Below are 27,577 nucleotides of genomic sequence, written 5' to 3' on the forward strand. Positions count from 1 at the left end.
GAGATTTCAAGGAAAAAATACAGCAGCAAGCTAGGCGATGTTTTTGGTTTTGCAGGATCCAAGGTCAGAGCATTGTGACCTTGTTCAGAGCAGAGAAGGAGCTGATGGGAGTGAGATCCCAGGAAGAGCATTATGCAGAGTAAGAGCAGGTGAAGAAATATGAACTGTATCCTGTAACCCTTGACAGATGTGTTATGCACATGGTGTTTGCTTCACAACTGCCCTGAGCAATGAATCCATTCAAGAGAAGTTTGATGGTAGGGTAGTGGGGGAGTGTTTGTTTTCTCTCTGTTCATTTTTTAACCCACACACAGTTTTGGTTTTCTGTTCTTTCCTCTAGAAAATACTGCTATAATCACTGCAGAGATGGAGAGTTCTGCTTAGCTCCCATTTTTGTATTGAAAACTGGAAAAATTACAAGTGCTTGAAGTTTATCCTGGCCAGGTAAGCTCCTAGTTTTCACTGGTGATATTAAATTACACATATGTTGCTAACTGAAAATAATTTCAGTTCTTCCTGTAGTCAGTATATAAAGTGTATAAATAACATATTTGAGAGCTGCGCTTTTTTTTCCTGTGCTTTGTTTTTCTGCTAAGTTGAATACCAGACCTAACATTTATTTGTAAGGTAGGTAGAAGAGAATTTTCCTCTGAGAGTAGCAGAGATACTTCAGTATTCACTTAATTCATATTAAAAACAATGGATTTTTTGTGGATGAACCACAGTAGCAACACATGCCATCTCTATACCAGCAAATAAAAACATGCACTTTTTTCACCAGGATAGATAGATAGATAGATAGATAGATAGATAGATAGATAGATAGATAGATAGATAGATAGATAGGAAGGAAGGAAATGGACCCTAAGTTAACTAACCAGCCAGTATTTTTTGCTGTGCTTCCATAACAGTATTTTAAATAGAATCCAGCAGCTTGTTGTGGCTTACTGAATTTGTTTATATGGGTCAGTATGGCCTAATTTTGCATGTAGAAGCTCTTCTCCAGTTATACCTGTGGATCATTTAAGGTGAATGCGACAATTCATGATTTTTTTTCCATATTTCTATAAATATCGGACATTTACAAACTGCACCTTAACCTCCAAACATTTACTCCTACAATTATCATCAAATGTTGTGGTAAGCTGGAAACAACTGTTGCTAGTGAAGACCACCATATTTTGTTGGAAAAGTGAGTGAGATTGTGGCTGAGATGCTCCCTGTGCCCGGGAAGGAAAAATCTGTGCTCCTGCACACACAGGAGGTGGGTCCTGTGTTGGGGCACAAGCAATCCCCAGGGATGGAGCCCACGGGGGGTTTGCAGTCACTGCCTACACTGGGGCTTGGTCTGAGCACTATGGAGGGTACATCCCTGGCAGATTTCCCACCTGTCCTTGCTGCTGGCACCTCCCAGGCTGCAGAAGGGGGAGCTCCCATTCTGGGGAGATGCAATTTCCTCTGCCCATGAAGTAAACTGCATTCTGTGAGCTGCTGGCCAGTCAACAGGAATGGTGTATCCCAACTTTAGGAAATGCCTTTACCATTGTTAACTAAAAATTGCCATATGATTTATTGAAATTCTGGCTGTTGCAGTGAAATATCTAATAGAAAATATTATTGCAGATTGGACTGTTTCAGTGCTGGCATTATTTTTGACTTTGATGAACAGTTCTTTCAGTAGCATATTGGATCTCCCACAGAGATGGGTATTCAAACTCTTTGAAGCCTACTGTTTTCTGGGCACAAGTGTTCATGTCTACTTGCCACTCTAGAACCCTATTTTAATCATGAGTTTGAAGCTTAGATTTTGTTTCTGCTGCCTGTGAATGAATAAGACTGGTAAGATTCTGCTTTTACACTTGCTTGCATTTGGCTGCTGTGAGGATAGGAATGGTTGCTGTATAAGTTTGCAGCTTCCAAACGCGTTTTGCTATTTCAGTATTCCACACTCTGTGCTTCCTATCATCCCCCATAACTGAGGACTGCAGGCTCCTCCTTTGCTGCTGCAAGCTTTGGTCTCACTGCAGGTGAGGGTGACACATCTGCATGGCACATTGCAGTAGGGCATCAGGAATAGCCCAGTGGGGCTGTGAAAGAGCCATCAGATACAGATTTCCCTTCTGTTTGGGTAGCCTGAATCTCTACATTTCCCTGGGATGCAGACACACTCCAGTGATAACTGAGTTGTATTGCTCTAGGAAAAACTCTTCTTGTGTGTGCTGTACTCCTTCATCTTGCCAGGGATCACTGAGAGGCCAGGGCAAGGGCCAATGTCCCAGACTGTTCCCCTGAATATCTGTCCAATCTTTTTTCTTCTGTACCTCTGATACATCTCCACCATGCATCTCCTATAGTCTTTGTTTCCCTGTTCATTCATGCTTCTGATGCCAAAAATCTAAAACCAGACCCCCAGTAGTATTGACCTCCTTGTGCCTGTGTCTGTTTCTAAATAGCAGGGGGGAGAATTTCTATCAGAATCAGAAAGTACATGGGTTGAAGATGTCCATAGCTGTGTGTGAGCTGGATTGAAAACAGCCCAGCTCCTTAAAAACTCTGTTGGGTTTATCATGGTGAATACAGCAAACTTGTCTTGTTTTCCAGAGCATCTCTCAAACAAGTGTGTGCTCAGCCACCAAGGCAGGCCTCAACCTGAGCTTTTAGGCTGGGACTGTGAGCTGAGGTCCCAGGAGCAGGAGAAGCCTGGATCCAGTGTGATATTAGTGCCTCTATGCGAGGTGCAGCGGGAGGGAGGTGGTGTAGTGATGAGGTGGGAGACAGTCTCTCTTCCCAGCACCCAGCAGGATGGTGAGAGTGAGCTCTGCCACCCCAGGCAGCCAAACGTGACAGTACCATCACTGCTCCAAGGGGTCTGCAGAAGCTGCCTCTGGTTTTTGGAAAACAAATGCCACACTCTTAGGAGGCTTCAGGAATCTGAGCAGTTCTTCAGAGTATTTGGTTTAGATAAGTAGAAGTCATCGGCATCATCTGTTTTTTTGTGGTAACTATTATGAGTTCTCATCTGATGAAATGCTAAATGAGCTATGCCATGTCACTGCTGGAAAGATTTCTTTACGTGGAGGAGGTTCTGGGTGCTCATTTACTGCACACAAAAATTTCTCAGATCAGTGACTCTCTCCAGCAGCTCTGTTATTTGAAAAGAGCACCAAGATTGGTGCAGTGATAGAGAGAACCATAAACTTGTGAACAGTCATGGATGTGACAGTGAGGGGACAAAATCATGGATATGAAATGGGTCTTAGGCAGATGTTGAGATGGTTCTGAAAACAGTCAATGAGCTGGAAGGTTAGACTCATAGAGGGATGGGAAGATTGTGCTGGTGCCCAGTTCAGGAAGGGATTAAAGCCAGGAGGCAGCTGCATGCACAGATCAGTGTGTGTCTGGGTGGAATTAGTGATACTGCTGGGCCCACATTCAGTCATGCTTGGAAAGAATTTCTTGGCACTATGGAAGGGCACCCATACATGTAAAGAAAGCAATGGCTTGGGAAAGCAGACCCAAAATTGTCATTGGAAGCTAAGCCTGAGTCATGGCCTGGCCCTGCTTTAGATGAACCCCTACACTGACCTGGGATCAGGTTTAACCCCAGCTCCTGAGGCAGGATTCCCCTGCCAGTGCAGGGGGACAGCCCATCATGCCCTGGCAGGATCCTGGCAGGCAGAAGATGCGCTACACCTTCTGCAGCACAAGACTCTGCTAAGTACAGCAAAGGCAGTGGTAGCATGCCTTTGGATTTCATGTGGATTCCATGGCACTTTAACAGGCTTCTGCACAGAGAAAACACCTTGCACTTGGCAGAATAATAGCTGTATTGCTCAAAGTCCAATTACAATTAAATCTTGCTAATTTGTGCCCATAACTGGAGATTCAGTGAAAATAACAAAACTTTTGCAAGTTATGTAGTAAGCAGTACACACATTTAAGAAGTGTGGCTAATGCATTACGGAATTCATTATCACCTTACAAACTTCTTCACACTCTGGAAAAGGATGAATGCTCTTAATTCATTTATTTTGACAAGGTTTGTTTCTTAAACATCTTTTGTTATAGCTGACAAGTTTGTACTGTTAAAAAAAGAAGCAATGAATCATAATTAAGGAGACATTATAATAGCCCCTTCTTAGCAAGCCTGTGCCATTTTTTTGGCTACAGCTTGTGGCAGGCGTGGATAGAAGTGATTGTGTGGCACTGTACTCTGCTCACAAAAGCTGCTGATGCAGCCACTGCCTGGGAAGTCCTTTCTGCAAAACAACAATTGCAGTGACTCCATTTGTCCTTCTGTTGAGGAACTGCTGCTTTTTACAAAATTGATAAAGTAAACAAACAAAATAGTTCTCGTTTGGCATGATATCTTAGGGGAAAAAATTTAAAAAGGAATCTTTTCTGTCATGAGGAGGGTATCTCTGCCACTCTGACAATGTGCCCAAGGAAAGAGTTTGACTGAATGTTTGTTGCTATTAAAATCTTATTGTTTTGTTCCCTGCTAACATAGTATCTCATTGAATAAGAAATACAGTTTGGAGGAAAACAGATCAGATTTGCAGGTCAGAGGCTCTGCAAAAATGGGATTTGAACCTAAGCAAAGCAACCTTGAGGCAAGGCTGCCCTTCCTTGAATGCCAGATGTGCAGTGAGGGTAATTACCATGGCCCACGCCAGCGCTGGGTTGGGATGGGAGCGAGGCAAAGGTCAGCTCCTGGCAGGAATCTCCATCGCATTCCTGGGCTGCCCCGGGCTGCAGAATACTGTTTGTCTTTCTAGCCAGCAGCACAGTGGTCACAGGTACCTGTATCTGCCTGTAAATCCATAACCAACTACCACAGGTTGAACAGACTGAGGAAATAACTGCAGTCTTTCTGAGGAAATGTGACTGTCAATATAGCAAGACCCCTGAATTATGAATTCAGCAATGATTGCTATTACAGAAATGGCATTAAATGAGTATCATTTTGTCAATTAACCTTTTACAATTCATAGTTTATTATAGCCTAGAACAATCCACTTTTAAATACTTTTTTTTTTAACACGACTCGTGCTACTTTAAACACTTACTACCTGCTCTTTGGCCTTTGAACATAGACTGTTATACTTGCTTAGCATAATGTATAAACCCTAGGTCACAAAGCTAAAGAAAACCTGTTTAATTTATGGAGGATTTCATTGTAGCTGAATATTTTGAAAAATTTCTGAACTTTCTGATGGCATTCAGGCTGACCAAGGATACAAACGTATCTGTGTTCCTAGGTCCAACCACTTTACCCTACTATAATTTAAGCTTTTAATTTCACAACCTACAGTGCCCTGGCTACTTAGTAAAAGAAAAAAGCATTCTTTGTGAAAACTCTGTAATAGAGAATTTTTCTGCTACAGCAGATAAAATTACAATGACCAAGTAATTATCATAAAAATTAATATTTTCTAAAAATACTCTACTTTAAAAATAAAATCTCTATTATAGGAAAAGGAACAGACAGTAGTTTTGATGAAAAACACTTGAAAAATGGTGATACGGTCTCTTTGCTATATAAATACAATTATTTTTTTTCCTAGAAATACTGTTGCTGTAGCTGTAATGGTCAAATGATAGGAGAGAGGAAAGGTTTGCAGAGAAAAGTAGTATTTTTTATTAGAACTGTTGATATAGATGAAAAAAGCAGAAATGCTTTCAGAGGGCTTGTGTGACTGAAGCTTTTCTTTTTTTCCCCCCAACTATATCAGCTGGTCTAATAAAATATACTCTCTTCCTGTAAACCTTACTATTTTTGTATATAGCTGTTTCTGTGCATGTGATTTGTCCACTAAGAGGACAAATAATTCTACAATTCTTGAAACTGGTATAGTCAGTAAAAGTTGATTATCAAACACTAAAAAAATTAAAATGCTTCCTTCAAATGCTGAGAACTTGGGGTTGGCTTTGTCTGTGAAAGAGGATAATTGCAACCGATGAAGGAACTACACACAAATAATAAAATGTGGTCAACTCTTCCTTTCAGCAGCTTTGAAGCAGCAGTAATCTAACAAAGCACCTTGCTCTTGCTGTGCTGACAATGAGTCCAGTGTACAAAAAAAGAAATTAAACAAAAAAAGACATTTTAATTTCAAGGTTCACTGGAAAAAACATGAAAAAAAAATCAATGTTTGCCAAAGAGAAAGACAAACTCTGAAGGGAAATGAAAAAATGTATTTACAAGATTCAAAGAGAACTCTATAAATAATGGGACAATAAAAAAAGGAAATAAAATATTTGTCCCTCTTAACTCTAAATATGCAGGTAATATTCCCAATAAATCTTGTACATGAAATGTCCTTAAGGACTCATCCAATTATATTGTTATCAAGAAATTATTAGGAAAAGCAAAATAACCCTCAAATCAAAGGAATGTTTGGAGCAGTTACATCTCCAGTGCATGGTTGCATCACCCCAGGGCTTGAAGGAGGCTGTGACAGCCCTGAGGGTTGCCCTTAGCACAGGCAGGGCTCCTGAGCAGCTCCATGCCCTGGAGGGGTGGCCCAGGGCTCCTGGAGCAGCTCTGGATGTGGTGGTTGGGCTTGGGGTGTCGAGACAGGATCAAGCTCTTCTGCCTGGAGCTCCCAGTGCTTGGGCTGTGCCCTCGGCCTTGGCCAGGCTCCCTGGGACCTCTTGCCCAGCCATAGGGGCTGCGGCAACCCTGGCCACAGCAAGGACAAGACAGCCCTGTCAGTGTTCACACCCTGGCGTGGCCATGTGCCCTGGGCATGGTGCCCATGAACTCCCAGCCCTGGTGCCCGTGCACTCCTAGCCCTGGTGCCCGTGCACACCCAGCCCTGGTGCCCATGCACACACAGTCCTGGTGCCCGTGCACTCCTAGCCCTGGTGCCAATGCACACCCAGTCCTGGTGCCCGTGAACACCCAGTCCTGGTGCCCATGCACACCCAGCCCTGGTGCCCGTGAACACCCAGTCCTGGTGCCAATGCACACCCTGCCCTGGTGCCCATGAACTCCCAGCCCTGGTGCCAATGCACACCCAGCCCTGGTGCCCCTGAACTCCCAGCCCTGGTGCCCATGCACTCCTAGCCCTGGTGCCCGTGCACACCCAGTCCTGGTGCCCGTGCACACCCAGTCCTGGTGCCCGTGCACACCCAGCCCTGGTGCCCATGAACACCCAGTCCTGGTGCCCATGAACTCCCAGCCCTGGTGCCCATGCACACCCAGCCCTGGTACCCATGAACCCCCAGCCCTGGTGCCCATGCACACCCAGCCCTGGTGTCCCTGAACTCCCAGCCCTGGTACCAATGCACACCCAGCCCTGGTACCAATGCACACCCAGCCCTGGTGCCCGTGCACAGCCAGCCCTGGTGCCCGTGCACACCCAGCCATGGTGCCCGTGCACAGCCAGCCCTGGTGCCTGTGCACACCCAGCCCTGGTACCAATGCACACCCAGCCCTGGTACCAATGCACACCCAGCCCTGGTGCCCGTGCACACCCAGCCATGGTGCCCGTGCACAGCCAGTGCCCACGGAGCCTGCAGAGAGAGCTGCAGCCTCAGCTGTGCGCCAACACAGCCCCACTGCTGCTCTGCTGCCAGCTCACTGATCTCATTAGCACTGAATGCTTTATGGAAACCACCACCCTCGTGGCCATCCCCAAATTCCTGGAGCCGTGTGAGAGCGGGGGCAGCAGCAGCATCTCCTCAGGCCCATGGGGCTGGCTGCACAGCTCTGGTGTCCTCAATGCCATCCTGTGCCCCAGCAGTGCCTGTGAGCACAGCCCGAGCCTGCATGCTCTCCATGACTGCATAATGAGCTGATGGGTTTTGATTGGATTCCCCCAGCATGTGACCACATGGGTGATTCAGGGATGAGCAGGGTAAGTCTCCAGCATGTAGTGAGGGGTGTTGGGGTAAACCCTCCTCTACCTACACCTTCCTCCCAAGGCTGCTTTCCTCTGAGATTAAATTGATTTTCCGTGAGCACTAGTGCCAAAGATCAGGCCTAGTCTCTCTGCCAGGTCTCCAATGCCTTTCTCCCTATTAGTTTTCTGATACTCAGCTTTGGAGTTTTCAGTAAGAATGTTCAGGTCTTATATATACTTTGTCTGATATATAAAACATTTTATAAACTTTATCCATTTAATTCTCCTACAGTGTGCAGTGTGCTGAAGTGGCATTATCTTCACTTCACTGATAAGAAGATTTACATCCACACAAAGCCAGACCGGCAGGTCTGGGGTAAGGGCTGGGCCCCGAGCTCCAGATGTGGTGATTACCAACTGCCTACTTATGGTGGTGGCTCAAGTGAATCTGTCTCACCCCAGAGTGACCCTGAAGGTCAGGTACCTTTTAAAGGTACCTTTTTGTTTCAGCTTTGGCTAAACCTCACTGAATGTGGGAGGTTGTATTGGCCCTGGCTAAAGGGTACCCTTCACTTCAGATAACAGAGCAAGTAAACTTCCTTAGGAAACCAGAGGGGCTCTAAACTGAAAAGGGGGCATGGATCACCAACTGCAACCACTGCATGTGTAAAAGTATTCAGAAACTATCTTCTAGGTACCTGTGCACAGTGATGCTTCTGTCTGTAAAAGAGAAAAAGAAGCAGCACAGCAGCTCAGGGAGGGAACAGTGCAAGTGTTGGCCACTAAATATTCCCATGACTATAGCCTACAGGGAAGTGACAGGGATAGGATTGATTGGCTAACTCCTGACTTACGGTAAAGAACTGTAAGACCTCATCTCTGGTATTTAAGTGGGTAAAGGGGAATTCATCCTGAACCCAAAACCCAAACCACTTCATTTGATGTTCCTAACTCAAAAAAGCCAACTTGGTTTGGCTTTCCTTTCTTTTTGTTTGTTTGTTTGTTTGGGGTTTTTTGTTTTCCTGGTTAATTGCATGTGCCAGAAGGGATCATAATACTTAATTTATAGCCACTATGTGGGACTGCCTGACCAGCATCAAAACCATTTACAAACTGTAGGTTCACCTAAGCATATCAATTATGCTGTGCTGTCCTCAGCCCTCCAGAGCATGCACTGATGCTCTTGGGTTTGGAAATGGTGTCGGTGCTGCTTGGTTGGTTTGCATCTTACTCCAAGAAGCTTTTAAAGAACTCAGCTCCTGAGATAGGCAGAAATTTAATGATTTAAGTGAAGCAATGTCGTGTCAGTTGAAGAGTTGGTTCAGGGTCTGTAAATATGATCAAATGCAATGAATACTGTTCAGCCTGGATTCACAACTCTGGGAGGAGAAATCAGCTCTTACTGGACAAGGGGATTTTATACCCAATAATTAGGCTAAATGAAGCTGTTGCACAGAATGGTGGCAAAGAGCCTCATTTTGTTGGCATGCTATAACATCACATAATACATGAATGTGTTGCAGTAGGTGCTGCTTTCTCCTTCCAAACTTTTTATTACAGCCCTAACCATTGACACTTCATTCCCTGCCAATTCCTCTGCTCCCTTCTCTCATGCTGGCAAAAATATACAGCAGGAGACCTAAAGCTGTAGGCCTTGGCAGAATCATGGAATCTGCTGAACACATACATGCTGATTAATTCATTGCCTTAGCGACTGGAAAGTCTCAGAATATTCTTCCTTGTTTATTGGCCCTTTCAGTGTTAATGTGAGCAGTAATGATCGTACATGGGTAAAATACAGCAACCATTAACTGACTGCACCTGCAAGGGCCAAAAAACTCCTTTAATCCCAAAAGGTTACCTGTTTCACACAAGTCAGGTAGGCATTCTTTAGAACACCAGCCCAACAGCCATACTACTTATACTGACTGTACATGTCACCCAGCTAAATTTTACATGGTGGCACCAGTGTCCATGTACAGCAGTTTGCTTTGTGGGCACACACAATGTGCAAGGGAGGAGGGACTCTGGCTTTTGGAAAGCAGTGTGCAGATGGAACCCTTGATGGTGCAATTCACCTTTGTTTCGTCTCAGAAGACTCATGGATCTGCAGAGGAAGAGATGTCCAGGGTGTTACTCTAGGCAGGGCACGTGAGTGCCTGTCTGGGTGTGCTGGCCCTGGCAGCAGCCTCACAAGTCCCACAGGCAGTGTGAGGTGGCAGCTGGAGCTGGTGACACAGCCCTGTGCAGCGTGGGGTCATGTGGCCGTGCTGCCAGAGGAGCTGTGCTGACAGCTCCCTGCTCCCCTGGGAGAGCCTGAGGAGGGAAGTGCAGATGGACTCGCTGGGTATTGAGTAAACACTGCAAAAGGAGCTGGCTCAATAGATGGGCATGTCTCTGTTCAAGTGCAAACGTTATGTTCATGTTTCATCCTTCTGATTTAGCTTTTACAGCGCTTATTAAAACAACATTGTTGGCTGAACCCTTGCTGCCTGATGAGCGTGTTCCTTGACTCAAAGTCCAGAATGAAAATCTCTCCAGCTCTGCTGTGATGGATTATGGCAGCTCTAGACTATTTTTCATAGTCTTTTAGAACTTCTGCATGGTTTTCACTCAAGAGTGACACTCTGTCCCTCATTCAGGTCATTTTGTTACTGGGGGCATCTAAGAGAAGTAATTGGATTGCCTGGTTCTCCAAGCTGTCTTTCATCCAAAGGCTGTCACACAAGCATCTACAAATACATCAGTCCTAATAGAAACCCTGTCTGTTTTTTTAGGAAAACTTTCCAGAAAGTCTCCTTTTCTGTGACAATCCGTGGTTGTGGCCTCCCTTTTCAGCTATCCTCACACATTTTATAGTGCTTTAAGACCCTGAAAATACACAGGAAAAAAGCACTCCCCCCTTTGCTCTGGCAACTTTCAAAACTTGCCAGCCCTGCGGCAGATTCTCCTGCCTGTTTTGGAGGGCCCACACCAGCAAAAGGTCCTATAATTTCTGTTATTACCAGGAAATACAGGAAGGTTCCAGAGCTCATGTTGCTTTCTCTATGAGACCTACAACATTTTCACCACCTCTAAAGTAGCTGCTTCTCTCTTTTTCTATTTTTGTGTAAACACAAGCTGCCCATTGGTAAACTCTGAGCTTAAAAATCCAAGTGCTGTCAGGAGGAATCTACATTTGCTTCAAGGCAATTAGGTGACTCATGGCTGTGTCCTTTCTTCAGCTGCATGGAGCAAAGTCAAATCTCCTACGGCTGGATGAAGCCAACTCCCAGCCATCCCACTATGAATAAGCCCAACACAAATGCCTATGAACATTTCCCTGACTGAACTCAGAATTGTGCTCCTCGACACAGAGCCACCATATTAAAGGTGTTGAAGTGTAAGCCTGAGGAAATGTACAAAGTTAATGAAAGGAATGCTGCATACTCCAGACTTTTTAGACTACAACATGAAATAGCATCTGGATTTCTTCACAGCCTTTTTTTTCATGTCTGTGAAAACTCTGATTCCATATTTACTAATAAATAACTTACTTACAGCCTCTTACTCTGGTGAGACAGTTCCATACTGGGAGATATACTTAAAAATTGCAACTGCTGGCTATCAGATATGGTTTGAGAGTATTGGTTTTGAAGGCAGGTATTTTTCCCTATGTACTCCTTCCACTGCCCTTCTTAAAAGATGCACCATTTCTTGTGAGTTTTTGGGGGGAAAAATAGAATTTCAGGCTATGGTTTTTATGAAAAAAATGTAATGCATCCTGGAGCTCAGAGACTACTGTGGTTGTATTAATTGATGTCCAGAGATAAGGAAGTCTTCTATTTTAAATCAGTCCTCCTCCTGCAAGAAGCATGGAATAATAAGAGGGACTGTCGGCAGAGTACCAGGTAAATGTTGCCATGGGCCAAAGGAGCACTTTGCCTAGAGCTCTTTTTGGAAACAAGAAGCTATCAAATCAAAACATATTTACTTGATGCAACCAGCAGTGAAAAGACTGATATTTGCAAATGCCGCCGTACAAACAACAAATTTTGCCTCTAATAGACTGGTTTCCACCAATGTATTTTAATGGTTTTTTAATGGTTAGAATATGGGCAGAGGGAAAAGCCAATGTTTTAGAAGCTCCCCTCAGCCAGATAAAGGTGAGGAATTAATGCTATTTCAAGTCAATGCTCTTCCAAAAGCACTCTGATAACAGTAGTTAGTTAATCTTTTCGTTTCTGCCTGTTTGTGGGAGATCACATTGGGTTTGTCTTCAGCCGGGTTTGCTTGAACAGCACAGAAAGCCCAGCTTAAATACTTATTTTGGTCAAGCAGCAGCACTTCAGAAAATTACTGATGCTGCCTTTGAAAGCTCTGCCTATTTTACAAAGGGGGGGAGGGGGAGATTATTTAAAAGTCAATGATATGAAACTAACTAGATATATTTGAAATATTGATTACATATATCTTCTGAAATAGGGTAATGGGATATTCCTAGATGCTGTATGCATGTTTATACATCTCTGAAATGTTTGATTAATGTGCACCTAATCTTTCTTTCTGTTAATAGACCATCATATTTCTTACTAAGAAATGAATTATTTGACCACTGGTACAAGTGGCTGAGAGAAGACCATTTATAATGCTGCATCTTCAGCTAGTGTTTCTTCAGCAAGTAATCTTTGACCTAGAAAGCTGTTTCACTGAAAATGACTAATTTTGCCAATTTTATTTTTTGCTTTGAATATGTTTTTCTGGTGGCAGTTTAATCTATCCTAAAAGACTTATTTTATACTTTACAATATTGGTAAAACATAAATAGAAAATAGACAAAGGAAAACCTTCATGAAGTAAAACTTCAATTCCATTTATGGAGGTGCTATCCCAGAACTCTGAATTTGGAAGTGCAAAGTGATGTATTGGTATGCAGAAAGTTAAAAAACCCAAACAAACAAACAAACAAAAAAAAAAGACAATCCAGAATTGACTAACTCATACTTTTCTTTGTTCATAAAATATATTGTCATTCTATACTGGTTTTGAGTTTGCTTTCCATTTTTATTTTAAGATTATCTCACATTTGAGTATTTTCATCATTTTCTATACCACTTGTTTCAAGCAATACCACTTTTCACATCTCTCAAAATTGCTTAGTTAGGAGATTCAACAAATCACAGGTACTGATAACAACAGTTGCTCTCTGCCAGCCTTGTCTGTATCAGCCCTAATCTTGCCATTAAGACTCTATAAGCAGCACTTCTGTATGCAGTGATTTTCAAAATTACAGTGCTAAACTTCAAGAAACAGGGATGTTCATCACTTTTGCACATTTGGTCGTAGGTTCAGCTGGAAACACTGAGTATTATGCAGGCAAACAAACCATGACAAGCTACAGTTGTGGGACTGGGTGAATTTTGTGGAAAGGCTGCTGAGGGTTAGTTTGCTCTTTGGCAAATTCTATAAGATAAACTGAGCATTTGCATTTGTGGTTTTGAGAGCTCAGTAAAGATCAATAGGTAATTAATGCAAAAGTCCAAGCTCTCTGAGTTTGGGTCATAGCCCTGAAGACAAGTCCTAGTGTCCAAATTCTCCTTTGAACCCAAAATTAAAAGTAGTAATTGGGAATTTCCATCCACTTTAATGAATTTAAGATTTCAGCCCAATCCACATTTGTCATTCAGAGCCCTTTACAGAATATTGAATTGTCACTAAAAAGCAGAAGCATTTTAAAATGCAGACTTTTTGCTTTGAGAACAGAAAATACCCACTGAATCCACCTATCAGTAAAATCCAGCCTTGCATTGTCTTCATCTTCAGTCTGGGGATGCTTGGGCCTTTTCTGCACTTAATTTTTCTCTGGAATGACAAGAAGTAGCAGCAGGTTGCATGGTATCTGTTGGCTTTGACATGGAGCTTTTTTGATACATTTTATGGACTAAAGTTCTTCCTATTGTGTCAACTCTGACTTTTGTAAAGCAGGAGAGGAGAACTTTAAATAAGGCTTTCTTCCTATCCCTCTCTTCAGCTCTCTCCAGACCTTAGACCTCCCAAGGGCTTTCGGAAGCAGGGAAAGAGAAATAAAGTTTACCCTGGCTGGAGAAGGGTACAATAGATGTGATCAGACTCTTAATAAGATATTTTAGGACCTCTGTTAAAAGGAAGGTGGAAGGGGGAGGAGAAAGTTTCCAGAAAACATCTGTGTAGAAAGAGCAAAAGATTGTGCATAGCTGGAGCATGTGAGGTAATGAATTCCTGCCCCACCCCTTCTTCCTCCTCTTCCTCCTCTGCCCCCCATGCTATTATCTGGGGAGGTGATAAACTCTGTGATGGTGAAAAAGTTCGAGGAAATTGTTTGGTTACATTTTTGAAGACATGATTTTGTAATTCAGCCAGGTACTTCTGAGCAGGGAGAGTTGGGAAGGAGCAGCTGTGCCTGCCCAGGGAGTGAGGAAGTACTTGTGTTAAGGGCTGATATTGATACTTTTTAGCTGTGCAAGTACTGTAGTTAGCTATGTGTACTTAGCAAATGAAAGGTAAACCAGTCTTCTTATTGCAGCAAAAAAAAAAAAAAGGGTCATTGGTTTTTATTCTTAAATGCTTCTGCTGAAATGGAGAAGTATCTCTGTGGGAAACATCCACTTCTTTCCCATTAAAAACATTCCAAAACATTGCTATGTATGCCAGTCTAAAACCCTGGGGTAAATCTCTGCTCTGTTTTGAAGCATAAGGAATGGAGAAGAAGCTGGAGAGGGTATGACCTCCAATGAAGACAGTTCTGCTCTGCCATGGTCCTCTGGTTAGCAAAGGAATCAGAGAGAAGCCTTGCTTGAGGGAGGTGATCTAAGAAAATTTCTGGAGATTTCTAGTCCTCTCTATTTTGAAAGAGGCCTATACTTTGCTACAAAGAAAAAAAAGCAGTTTTTATTATTTAAGAAAGATAGCTCCTAAGAGTTTTTGACAAGCTCAATACTAAAAAAGGGAAAAGAAGCATTGAGCATAGCACAGGAAGCTTTCAAAAATTGGCTATTACAGGAAACATTATAGTAAAGTACATTTCTCTTAAGAACATGCAAAAATGTTCTCTTTTCCATTTGGCTACCTCACTGCTAAGGTCTGGCAGAGGCAACTTCTAACGTGCAGCTCCTGTACTTGAGGTGACATTGAAGCCTACTGGGACTGGCACTGTGGATGTTGGGCTGGGTGCTTCTTGGCCTGAGCTGGGTACCTGGGTCCTGATGATCAGAGGGAGTGAATGACACCAAGCAAGAAGCCTTGTCCTGGAAGCCCCAGCTCCTGCAGGCTCCTGGAGCTGTTCCTCCCCTCACCAGGCTGGCACTGAGCTGTGAGCAAGACCCTCCTTGCCAGGGTGGTGTCAGCATATGCTGCAGGATGGCACCATGAGCTGCTAATTAATGGAAGGAAAAGGCAGCTGCTGAGGAAGTGCCTGATTAATCCACACTGGAGCAAAAGAGGGTGTATGAAGCCTCTAAATTTAACACAACTTTAGGAAAGTGTGTCTTTCTTCAGGCTTGCTTGTGAGTCAACAGCTCTTGACTTCCAATAAAGCTGAAGGAAAACCTGGAAAAGCTTTTGAGTGAAAAGTTCAGACACAAGAGGCAGAGAAATGCAGACGCTTTGTTTTTTCCTTGCTCAATTGCTTGAAATTTTTGGTTTTTTGAGCTGTGATTTTTATGCTCATAGCCTTTCCTAAGAGAAAGCCCCAGCACCAGAGCTGAGTGCTGGTGCAGCTGAGCTGTGCTTACATTCCAAGGGCTGGGGGACAGCAGTCCCAAACGGTGCCCATATTCCAGGGAAACATGATGGCATGGGAGCAGCAGGCAAACCTGCAAGACAGAGCACAACATCTGCTTCTTGTGTGGAGTAATAGGCACCTTCCCACAGAGGCAAGTTTCACCTCCCTGGAAATGAGTTTGCCACCATTTTTCTCTTGTATAGATTCTTGTTCTCTTGTGTCCATATTGATCTGTTCCACTTGGTTTGGTTTTAGAAATAACTTTTTTATGCATGCAGCTTCTAATCCTGGGGTCCCTGCTTGTCACTCCTCAGCAGCCAAGGAAGGGCAGGCCAGGACAGGGTCCTGGGGTTGCTCAGGCACCTCTTGGACTGAGGCTGTGGGGAACACTTCACAGAAAGATTGTAAGGGGTAGTTATGCTAAGAATAATGAATATCAGCTATTCCAGAGGGAAAACTTAACTGAGTGCTTAGGCATCCAGTCTGATAGTTAAATGATCTTAATATTCCTTAATTAGCTTCTGTTACCTTCCCTTCCTCTCCAGTGGGGCTCCTAGCAGCAAGGAGACGGGGGCCTCTGTAAAGTATCCTACAGAAAGCCTCCTGTAAGGCCTTCACATGTCACAAATCAAGCTTTTTGTCCCATGCCCCTTCATGGGTAGAAGGTGTTTCAAATGACAGTGAAACATTAGAAATAGGAAAGGATAGGGTTTTTTCCCTTCCTTACTGGTTTCTGAAAAGTGTGATTTATAAGCTGTCAATCATTTCCAATGATCTCAGTCCAGTGTTTACTCAAAAATCATGTTTGGTGTAGCTGAAAGTTGTTACTAACTGATGAGCAAGTCTGAGTGCTGAGAATGAGAAATGATTGACATTCTTTAAGGTAAAGGGGGAGACTCTTCATCCAGCAGAAGCTGCCACTGCAACAGATGCTGTTATAGCTTCTGACACTGATCGTGATGAGTGGTGTGTAATGTCAGTAAAAGATGAGAGGCTACAACAACAAAGTGAAAAAGAAGCCTCTGAACATGAATCCCATGGCACCCTGGTAGCAGTTAATAGCCATGACTTCCGTGGCTAGAAATATGACTTTAAAAGGTCAGGCATATATTGGTTAACTTATCACCTAGTCAGTAAGTAAGCACAAGAGCTTGCTAATTAGTGATCTATTATTATTTGACTCTAGGTTTGTTGGGGTTTTTTTTTAAATAATTTTGGTTCCATTTTTCCTATGCCTTTTGGCAAATATTGCCCAGTTCTCTTTTTATTTCAGGTTCTCCTTTTGGTTAAATATAGCAGATATTTACAGAGAATAATTCATAGCAGAGCTGCACACGGTCCTGAATACTGTGATGCACTCAGGGGCAATGCTGCATTTTGGGCATCTCGCTAGCAATATCAAACAGCAAGTTTCCATCTGCAGTTATAAACTTTGTCCCTAAGTAGGAGGAACAGGCTTGGGTTTCATAGCCCCTCCCTCATTTTGCGGCAGAGTTCCTTGCCAGGTTAGTGGAGCAGCATGTGCCTGATGAAAGCTCCCAGGAAGCTGTTGGGAGTCAGACCAGGACTCCCAGTCTCAAGGAAATCTCCCCTGAGCAAGGAACCTTGAGTTACCATGAATGAAGGTCCCTTTTGGGAGTAGCCTTTCACTAAACCCCCAAAAATGTGGATAGTGTTCACTTAATGAACTATAATGTAATCTGCTAGATGGCAGAGTGGGTGGACTTTTTTATTGTCTTTCTGGAGGGATGTTCATCTTCAAGCCATGATCTAACTCTTGTCCTCCCAGCTTTATTCTTACAAGTGGAATTAAAGTCTTTGAATTGTTCTGTAAGTTGACAAATATTTATACTGCTGCAATGTGTAAATCAGTCCCTTGTATGCATTAGTAGTAAAGCTTGATGTGGTTATATCCAGGTCTCTTGACAGTTGTGCACATGGTAAGAATGAAGTGAGAGGAGATCCAGGGCTGAAATGTGACCCCACCTTTGACAGCCCACAGTGCTGTGGCCGTGTGCTTGTCCCTGGCTGGAGATGTGGCCCTGGTCTGTGATGGGGATGTGTTGCTCTGTTTCTCCTCCAGTGAGGCACCCCATGGGTGCCCCTCCTGTCTGCCCCACAAGGACAGAGCCCCCACCCTCAGTGGGGCTCAACTGGAGGCCAGGCACCCCTGGGTGCTGCTCAGGAGCCAGCCCTTGCCAGCAGGGAAATGCCACGAGGCAGAACACAGACACCTCCTCTGCTGCCCTTCATTGCTCATCCTTCTCTTTTTGTTCCTTTGTGCTTCAACTTCTTTAATTGCTGAACTTACTCCTGGACTCTGGGGTATCATAATTCTGTTTTCTTTAAATGCAAGAGCTCTCAGTGTTGCCTATTTGGGGACAGTGTGTTCAACAGTGCAATTTTTATTCATAAAAGTGCTTTCCCTCAAATAATGAATTTCACATGTGTTTCTCCAGAAGCTACAGCAAATCCAGTTTGAGGGTACATGTTTTCATATGATCAGAGTTTTAAAAAAGCACCATCTTCTTATCTTCTTCCTTATTTTTTTCTCTTTTTCCATTTTGCTTCCTTTGGGTCTGGGATTTGTGCCCATATCTGTCTACACTCAGGAGGTGCTGGGGATCCAGATGCATTCTCAAGGGCTGGATTACTGCTTCCCACTCCCTTCTGTTGTTGCAGTGCCCCATGAAAACAGCTGTGGAGCTGGGTGATAGGATCTGGGTATGTTTTAAGTGGTAACTGCTGCATTAGTCATGCTTAATGCCTGTAATCAACAGCACTATTTCTGTCTCCCAGTAGTGCAGAGGGTTTGTTGCTGCAGGTTTTTTTGTGCAGGCACAGACCCCCTGGATGTCCATGACTGAGCCAGGACACCTAATTCTTTTTCTTTCTCTCCCATTTTGAAGGGAAAATGGGCCATTTTGGAGGATGTTTGGCCTCACCAGGTAGATAAGCTGAGGATTCTGCTCCCCAAGGACCATGCTGTGATTTGTAAAGCAGTTTCACCTGGGCAATAAGAGCTGGTGTAGGGATTCTCTGCCAGAGTTTCCAGTCTGATGTGCTGTCCTGTCCCCTGTTCCCACGAGCTCTGAGTGTTGGGAGCTGCTGCTGCACAGTGCCTGGGGCTGCAGTTATTTCAGCCCCTCAATTCCACAGCCCTTCCACAGCTGAGGCTGACTCTGTACCTGACACTGAGCCAGGGGGAAAACATGTTAGTTATTTGTTAGTGAAACACAGACAAATAAAACTTTTCAGGAGGCCTCTTGCAGAAGCCTGGTAAGGCAGCATTTCTCTCCTCCCAGCTGGGATCCCTGCTAGGTGCTGTGACTTTCTGGAGTTTCTGTTGCTGGCTGCACACCAAACAAGGCTTTTTCCTACTCCAGCCTTTCCCTCAGGAATTGTCGTGGTTCAAAGACTCCTCTGTAGGTCCATGGGCCTTCAAAGAAGACCTTTCCTTTGTATGGCAGCTTTGATACAAATGAACCTCGGAGGTTTAACTGCCAGATAAAAGTAGAGTGCATTAACCCCCTCAATTGCTCTAATGAAGCCAGGGTGAAGTTGTAAAGTCTGGGTCACAACTAATGGATGAGCCATTAACACTTCCCAGGCACAACAGCACTTAAAAATATCAAACAGAAAATGCATTTAGTGACTTTCAGGTGCAGAGCTGGTCACGGTGTTTAGAGAGCAAACCATCATGAAAAGATTGCAATTTCATTGCCTCTCCCCTACTCTGCTTCCTGCCCTACATGTATTTACATTTAAGGTCAACTCTTCACAGGAGGGTTTTTGCCATCATGAATCTGACAGATGGCAGGTAACTTTTGTGTAAGTGCTTAACACTTCAAGAACTTGTGCTGAGCCAGAAACTTTATTTCCAAATTTCAGTACTGATTAACAGTGCTGTACTGGCAGGTATTATTGCTGGCTTATTCACTGAATTTATATCAGAAAGGTTTGAGGTCCTAGTCTCTCTTTGAAAGGATATCCTGCTGGATGAGGTAATTTTTTCCTCTGACACCAAGAGACTGGATTAAGATCAGTTGCTTTCCTCCATGGTGCTGAATGCCCTGGGTGGATGGGCAGTGGAACCCTCTTCCAGCAGAGAGTACCATTTGTAGATGTTTACTGCAAAAGTTACTGCTCACCCTCAGTCTACTTTCAGAGACAGAGGAGCCTGTTTAAATAACATATGTGGTTGTTGAACAATGGGGAGTGTTTCAGAGGGCAGCAGGCTTTTCCTGGCAGGGGTTTGCTGCCTTGGACGAGAATTCAAGCTCCAAATATGGCTTTGTAGAGGTGAAGACCTGAAAAGAACAGCTCCCCAAAATTCTGTGAGGTTGCTTCATCTGACAGGAACTTTTGCAGGAAGTCTGGTTATGCTGCAGGCTTTGTTCTGGGCCTTGGCACTGACTGCAACCTGGATTATGTTCTCCATAAAACAGAGTTGTTGAGTGCTTTTCTTCCTGTTTTTTTTTTCCCCAGGCAAAAAGTTAAATGAGCTGCAGCCAGCCTGTGAGCTGACCCTGTGTCCCCATGGCTGAGCCTCTGCCCTGCTCACAGTGCCCATGTGTGGGGAGAGGCTCAGCCATGGATCTCCTACCATCCCCTGAGCAGCTGTGCTGGGGCAGTGCTGAGATGATGTGATCACCCCCCCGTGATCCTTCTCTCAGCCCTTACAGGAGCTGTTTCCTTGCTGGTCTCTGGGAAGTTTTCATCCCAGGCACTCCTGGAAGACATTTCTGTTGCACTTGGGAAACACTTCCAAGTGTTGAGTGCATGTCTTAGGCATGTGGCCTTGTTGCTGCTCTCAGTTAACTCTACCCACCTGGGAGAGGATGTGGGTCATTGGGAAAGCTGAGGGGAGCAGCTTGTGGCACTGAAGATACACCAGCCCCTGCCCCAAGAGCTGGATGATTGTATAAGGCTGCAAATGAGGAATTCCCTTCCAGCTCAGCAGTGCTGTGCTAAACTGTGTCATAAGCTTAAGCTTTCACCTGCTTGTGAAGAGCCTCCCTTCCCCAGCTGTGCATCTTTTGCATCTGCCTGATGCAACAGCCCCTGTGAAACCTCATTGTGCTGTGCTGGCATCTCCTGGAGCTGCAGATGAAGGTATGGTTGCACAAAATGCTCTCTGCTACTCCCTCGGCGTGCTGGAGCACACAGGTTGGATTATGGAGTTGTAAAGGGAAGATGTATGTCTTAATTACCTACCAGCAGTTTGTTAGTCTATAAAAGAGAAATACAGAATTGTTATTTAAGCCTTCTTTGTATGATTCTTTTCATACTGAGCAAATACTGCATACTAAAATTACAAAGTGGGACAAGAACAGTCAGTAGCATTCCTGTTAAAACCTCGCCCTGCTTGGTAAGATACATCTCCTGTCTGATTCTCCACTTCCCTGTCAAACTTGTACCACTATCCACAAGCAGAAGAAGGAACTGCTGCTGTAAAACTACATAGCCTTTAGACTTCCAGATGAATCCTTAGGGCATAATTTAAGGAAACAGGGTCATGTGTTGGACACCGTGTCTTGCACGATGGTGTCATTATCTCTTATGTATTAGCAGGCTACTAATGCTGACATCTAATTAGCACCAAGAAACTGATTAACTCTCAATAGGGTCAAGAGAAAGAAGAAAAATAGATCTCAGGCAAGCAATTAGGTCATTTATTTAATAAATTAAAATACTTGTGATTATAAGCTCACTCTGTCATTTTATTTCTGTACTGCTCAGCTGAAGGCAGAAACAATGATAAAATAGTAAATGTAACACCAGGTAATGGCAGCTTATTCAAAACACAGAAAACAAAATAAACCCACCTGAATTTCCTCTAATGGACAATTTATCATCCAAAACAGATGCATTTATTAGACAAAAAGTCACATTCAAATACATTAAAATAAATGGAGTCTATTCAGATTTTTTATTCTCATGATTGGGCTGTTCCACACTCTGGAGGCCAAGTACATAAACAATGCTTCAAGAAACCTTTGTTACATGGCATTTATGTTTATTGTGTACTTTTTGCAAACTAGCCTGAATGCTCAGAAATGGCAAGTCAGATGAACATTGTGCAGGCAGCAGTCACCATCTTCTTACATATCACCTTTGCCAATTAATCTTAATTTTTTAAAATAAGGCAGTGTAGGTGCACATTTTGTGGTAATTGGCAATGGGGCTGTGTCTGAGCCTCATCCCTCATGGACTGCAGCTGTGAGCAGCACTGACAGCAAGGAGCCCTGGAGTGCCCAGGGGCACTGACCAACCACCAAAGGGAACAGAGGGCACACAGGTGCCGTGCATCAACAGGAGGGGATAAAAGGCTGGGACAAAGAACAAGAAGGGCAGATGTTTGAAGCTTTCTGGAGTGGTGTGATGTTACTCTGTATGGGCAGAGACCTGAAGCCTTCTGATGTGGTAAGGTGTGTTACTCTGGCTGAATGCTTAAAGCTTTCTGAAATTGTTTGATGTTACTCTGTGTATTGTGGCCATCTGAACTATGACATAGTTCAGTTACCAGGCTGTGGCGTGTGCTGTGACAAGGCAAGACTTTTTGTTTATTCTGGTGAAAATGAAGTAAAAAGCACCTATCTGTGCTATCAGCTAGTGCATTCCACCCACAGGCCCTGGTGTTTTCTGCTCTGGTTATAGTGACCCAAAAGGATTTTGCTTTTCATGGTGGAGTAGCCCTTCAGAGCTTTATAACAGATAAGTTGGCCGTGCTCCCTTCTTGCCGACTCAGTTTGAAGCATTTCTTAATTGGGTTTATTTAAATGCTAATTTTATTGAATTCAGACTCCTCTAAATCACAGAGGTGAGTTCTTGTCAGACTTCTCCAGTAATAATAATTTTTCAAAAGGTTTGGACCTCAGATTAGGTTTGGACAAACACTAGAAGGTCTGTTAGTGTGTCCAACATTGACTGCAAACCGTGAGGTTTCTGGTGCCTTGTTTCCTGTGCAAGATCTCTTCTTCCCTGCTGTAGGTTCTGCTTCTTTGTCTCTGGGTTTGAAACTGTCTTACTTGCAATTTAAAGATTGCCCTTTCCACAACCCCCCCCCCCCCCCCCAAACAAATCTGTCTATCTGACGTACGTGTACTACAAGGAAGTGGCAGAATTTTTGTTGATTGAGACCTGTACTGCCCTTCATAGCCATTTTTATACTTTGCTGACTATAACCTTTCACCTGAGAAATTTCAGTGCACACTTGGTGGCACCCCATGGTTGCCCTGTGCACGTCACACGGCATTTAGCTCACGTGTGCAGGTGTCTGTGCAGGCTTGTGGCTGTGCTGGAACTTGTGGAAGTGTGGTTTTCTGTTCAAAGTGATGCCTGCAGTGTCTGCTGGAGGGAGCAGGTGCTGGCAGTGCTTTCTCCCCATGCCTTTCCATCCTGTGCTCTGGCCACATGAAGCACAGGTTCTGCTCTTGGAAGGAGAGCTTCTCCTACCTTTTCTCCCAGGATGCTTTTAGAAGACCAAAAGGATAATCAGACCTTTACCAAGGCTCAAGATCAGTTTGGAGCTGTTAGGAACAGGCTTGGAGGGAACTGCTGCTTCTTCCTAGCCTGCTTCAGTTGCAGTGGCCAGGGAGGAACCTGGTAGGGCCAAGCTCATGCCCCCATGAGCAGCCTCCAGAAGCTGCCCTCTCCCCATTCCTGCCTCAGCTGAGCTCACCTGAGTACCAGTGCCACTCTGGGTGTGGGGGTGGTCCTGGTGCTCAGAGGCAGGGAAATGCCCAGGGCCAGTGAAGCTGAGTCGCTGCTGGGCTCCCACAGTACTGGTGCTCCAATAAATGGTCTGAGCTGGAAGCAGCGGCGCACTCTGAATGCCTGTGGCAGGCCCTGAGTTAAACTGAGGCTTACACAACTGTCTCTAAATGTAAAAATCAACACAGCAAAGGTCATTTTAAAAGAACAGGAAAATAACCTCTCAAAATGTTTTTCTTTTTTTAACGTTTTCTTCTTGTTATTAAAACAAATATATCAAGGATGAAGTAGAGTATGGAGCATTAAGCAGTGAGAAATTAATCATTGGTACCTAGTCTTGAACAGTTGATTTTTTTTTTTTTGAGAGTGTCTTGAAACAGTTGTCATAAACACCAACAAATGCAAAGCAGCTTTCAAGATGACTTTTTGTTATAGGCATATTCCTGAACTATTCATCTGTGTTAAATGCATTTTGCCTTGAATCATATGTCATGTTGCCAGAAAAGAGTTGTTTCCATGCCAACTCATTTGCAACATGGGGGAAAAAAATCAAAGCTACTAACATCTGCAAGATGTCAGTACTGATATAAGCCACTTGCAATGAAAAACACAGAACTGCAGGAGGGTTTGCCAAATAGGCACTATATATAGGGTAGAATGTCATAAACTAATCGCCGAACATTGCATTTCCATTCCTTTTTTGGCTGTATTCTTGATCTAATCTCTTTGCTAGAAAAAGCTTGCAGCAAAAGGAGCATCGGTGTCATCCACATGCATTTCTCTTGTAAAGAAGGAATTACTTGGATTTGTTTTTCTGACTCAAGCCTCCACAAAAGCCACTTAATTTAAAACATTTAAGAACTTGTACAAGAAACTGCTGCTTCACTTTCCATACTATTTCCTTTCAATTTTCTCGGCTACAGGGTCTCCTTTTATAAAGGTCCTATTCATCAGCAAGATTAATGAGACCTGGTGTCTGAAACTGTGGATTCCATTTCACAGCTACTATTTCCTCTGCATTCTTCTTCTCACCCCCATCCCTTTTTCTTTTTTTTTATAAAAGAAGATTGTTCGTTTATTATCTAAGTATTATGAAATGCCAGAGGCTGAGGCTCTGAAGCCTGAGCAGTTCAAATATTGAGGTATGTTTAATTTTAAGATGATCCAAGCATTGCTGTATTTGAAGAGACATTGGAGGTGGCATTACCTGGTTTTTTTTTGGGTTTTTTTTTTCTTTTTGGAGGTATTAAAGCAGTTCTAATTTCCAAAAGGTGTTTTTAATACATTGTTGTAAATCCATTTTTTTGGCATCTGGAGGGTATACCAGGTCACCTGTTGCATGTGCTGCCAGGTCCATTGTCTCCTCTCAGGTGGCTGTCAGGGCATTTCCTCGGTGTGACGCACGAGGGTTGGTTCGCAGGGTGGGACAGGACTGGGGACAGCCGCGCCAGCAGTGCCACCTCCACAGCCAGGTGCTGTGCTGGACATTGAGCTGGAGTGCCCCAGGATCCCTGCGGCAGCTCTGTGCCCCACCTCCTTGCCAGGCTCAGGTAAAGGGGAGGCTGTTTGGCTCAGTGGCAGGCTCCAGAGGGCTCTGGCACTGCCTGCCCCGTGCACAGCGCTGTCAGCGCACACCACGAGGTCTGCAGTTCGGTACAGGGAACTGCTACCTTCCACAAAGGAACAGTCATGCTTTCTCAGTATTGCTTACCCCATGAAAGCAATTACCAGAGTTGTCACGGCGGCGGGGAACAGAAAGGAGTTAATTTCATGGGAGTCATCTTTGCATAAGAGAGATTTGAAATATCAAATTGAAACATTTGTGGCAAAACCTTTTGCAAAGAGAAGGTCTTGACTACCTATGCTTGTTAGTAAGGTAGAGGGGGATGGGAGGTAACTAATCTACTGCATTTCAGGTATTTCCATAATTTTACTTCTACTATCTTTAGACTGATAAAATTCTCATAGAGATCATTTTTATACTTCATAAAGATCTCAATCCAGATTCATATAACTTTGCTTTATTAGAATGCTTCTACTGAGACTTTTTTTAATAGAAGACTATCACAGGCAAGCAAAATTGAGAGCAAATGTAGGAATTTATTCCTATAGCACGTTATTTATTTCACTGAGTTTTGAAAATTAAACCTCAAGTAAGACCATTTAAGGATATGAAAGATTACCTGAGTTTGTGGGTTTTTTTTGAATGAGAATGAAATGCTGTGAGCTTTGCTGTTACTGAGCAGAAGTTTAGGTTATATCACCAAGAGCATATAGCACACACTTCAAAGTGTTGTTTTTCCATGCAAGTTCAGTGTGTGAGTATTTATATGTATGTACATACCTTACATAGATGTCAATATGCACATTAATATATGGAGAAGGCTGGGTAAACTATGTTAAATTGGCTTCCATCTGAAATACATTGTATTTAATTTCTGATACAAATGTAATTGAAAGAGAGTAGAAGGTATTTAGCTTCTGCTTCTTAAAATGTATGTCCTTTGTGCAGTGTCAACAGCATCCTTTTAACTAAGCCGTTTCTTTTTTTTTCCTGTGTGTGTACTAACTCAGTAGAGCAGGAAAACATCTTTAGAAGAGGAAAATATGACTGTAAAATGATTTTTAAGAGTTCATTTGAAGTCAGTCAGGCGCAACACCTAGAAATGCTTTAAATTGGATTTTTTCTTAAATCAGATTTCAGGTTGACAGTGTCCTACGCTGTTATGCCCAGAATTATAACCTGGAATTCTGTTGCACTTTGCCTATCTCCACTCTCAAACATATGCTGCATCTCCTTCCCTTTGCACAAGCATTAATGCAACAAGAATAGCTCAGTCTGTGTATGCTGAGCCTTGGGGAAAATTGAGTATATTTTAAAAAGGGTTTCAGTTTCTAGAAAATGACATGACGAGGCAGTCTCTGTAAGGAAGGGCTGGGGCGTGTTCAGCTGGAGGCCGGGCTCACAGGGTCTGTTGGGGAGAGCTGCGAGCCCCTGCCTCGCCTCTTCCTCCCCGCCGAGCACCAGCCCTTCCTCTTGTCCCCTTTTTGCCCCTGCTAATGAAGGTGCAGGTGAGCTGAGGTCGTGGTGAGACAAGAGCAGCCCTGGCCTTTCTGCAGCAGGGCTCAAAGTGCTCCTTGTGGGATAATTGACACAGTTATGCAATTATGGACACTTAGCATGAGGTTAGATGAGCTCTTGACCAAAGGGGCTGATCGTGTCATGCTTTTTGAAATAAATATTCCTTACTGCTTAGCTATACTATTGAGAGAAAATGACCAGCTGCAGGAACCTGAACACACAAGTTCCCAGATTAGAATCCTGTCTGAGAACAAAATGCAGGAATATGTGCAGGGAAATGCAGACAGTTAAAAACACCTAGTCCTGAGAGACCCCAGCCTGTGCTGTAGCTTATGATACTGGCTACAATTCCTGCATCATCCTCCATTCTCATTCCAGGTTTGGCTTCAAATGAAGTTGACCCAAAACATAAGTTACAGTATTAAGGCACAGTTGTGCCCTAACAGACTATTCTGGTAGATAGGATTTCTTAAGGTGAAACTCTCATTCTTTATTTTTCAGAGAGATGAATAATGGCAGACAAAGCAAATCTGCTGCTACCTGTCTCTAGCCTTTTGCTTCATCTGAACTCCTGTGGCTTCCCCTCTCTGAATGTCAGGCAGTGCCATTGCCCAGGTCCTGCTCTATCTCCATGCTGAGCCTTTACCCACCATCTGATTCATCACAGTGATTTTTCATCTCAATTTGATATGTGAGCTGCTGGCTCCACTGCTGTGTCACGGCTGTCGCTAATTTGGCATGACTCGCATCGTGGTAGGTTATTCAGTCTCTGTTTTTTCTTTTTAAGAGTTTTGAACCCAAGTCCATCTCCTAGGTAGGGCATTGTCCTCACTTAACACAAGCACTTTACTGATTTTGCTGTGTTGTGATCACAGAGTTAGTTTTAAAATAACATTTGTGTCTACTACCTGCATTTTCTAAGGCAGTGGTTACTTGATGAAATCAAGGATTGCTGCTAGACTCTTCTGCTGAAAGTGCCTTCCTCTCTCTTGCCTGTAGCAGGGAGGAACTAAAAGGACTCGCTTCACTTAAATAAAAAATCCAGGATAGCTTGATTTTTATCAAGGTTTTGTTTTTATGATTCAGTTGTCCTAATGATCTTTGATCCATCAGTAAGAGATTTCACTGAGCTTCTGAGGTTTTCTGTGTGATGAGAGCACGACGATGGACTCAGTAGGTGATGTGCTCTGG

General features: G+C 43.7%; 1 protein-coding gene across 2 annotated transcripts in view; it reads left to right on the plus strand.

The window, feature by feature from the left end:
* PTBP2 (polypyrimidine tract binding protein 2) overlaps positions 1 to 27,577 on the plus strand; it is a 185,702-nt gene that overhangs the window by 72,756 nt on the left and 85,369 nt on the right. For both annotated transcript variants that reach the window (XM_066556189.1, XM_066556190.1), the window contains one exon: positions 341 to 444. The gene's annotated coding sequence lies outside the window, so the exon portion shown is untranslated. The remainder of the gene's footprint in view (positions 1 to 340; positions 445 to 27,577) is intronic.

The sequence above is a fragment of the Molothrus aeneus genome, chromosome 9 (genome assembly GCF_037042795.1).
Source record: "Molothrus aeneus isolate 106 chromosome 9, BPBGC_Maene_1.0, whole genome shotgun sequence".
Taxonomy (NCBI): Eukaryota; Metazoa; Chordata; class Aves; order Passeriformes; family Icteridae; genus Molothrus; species Molothrus aeneus.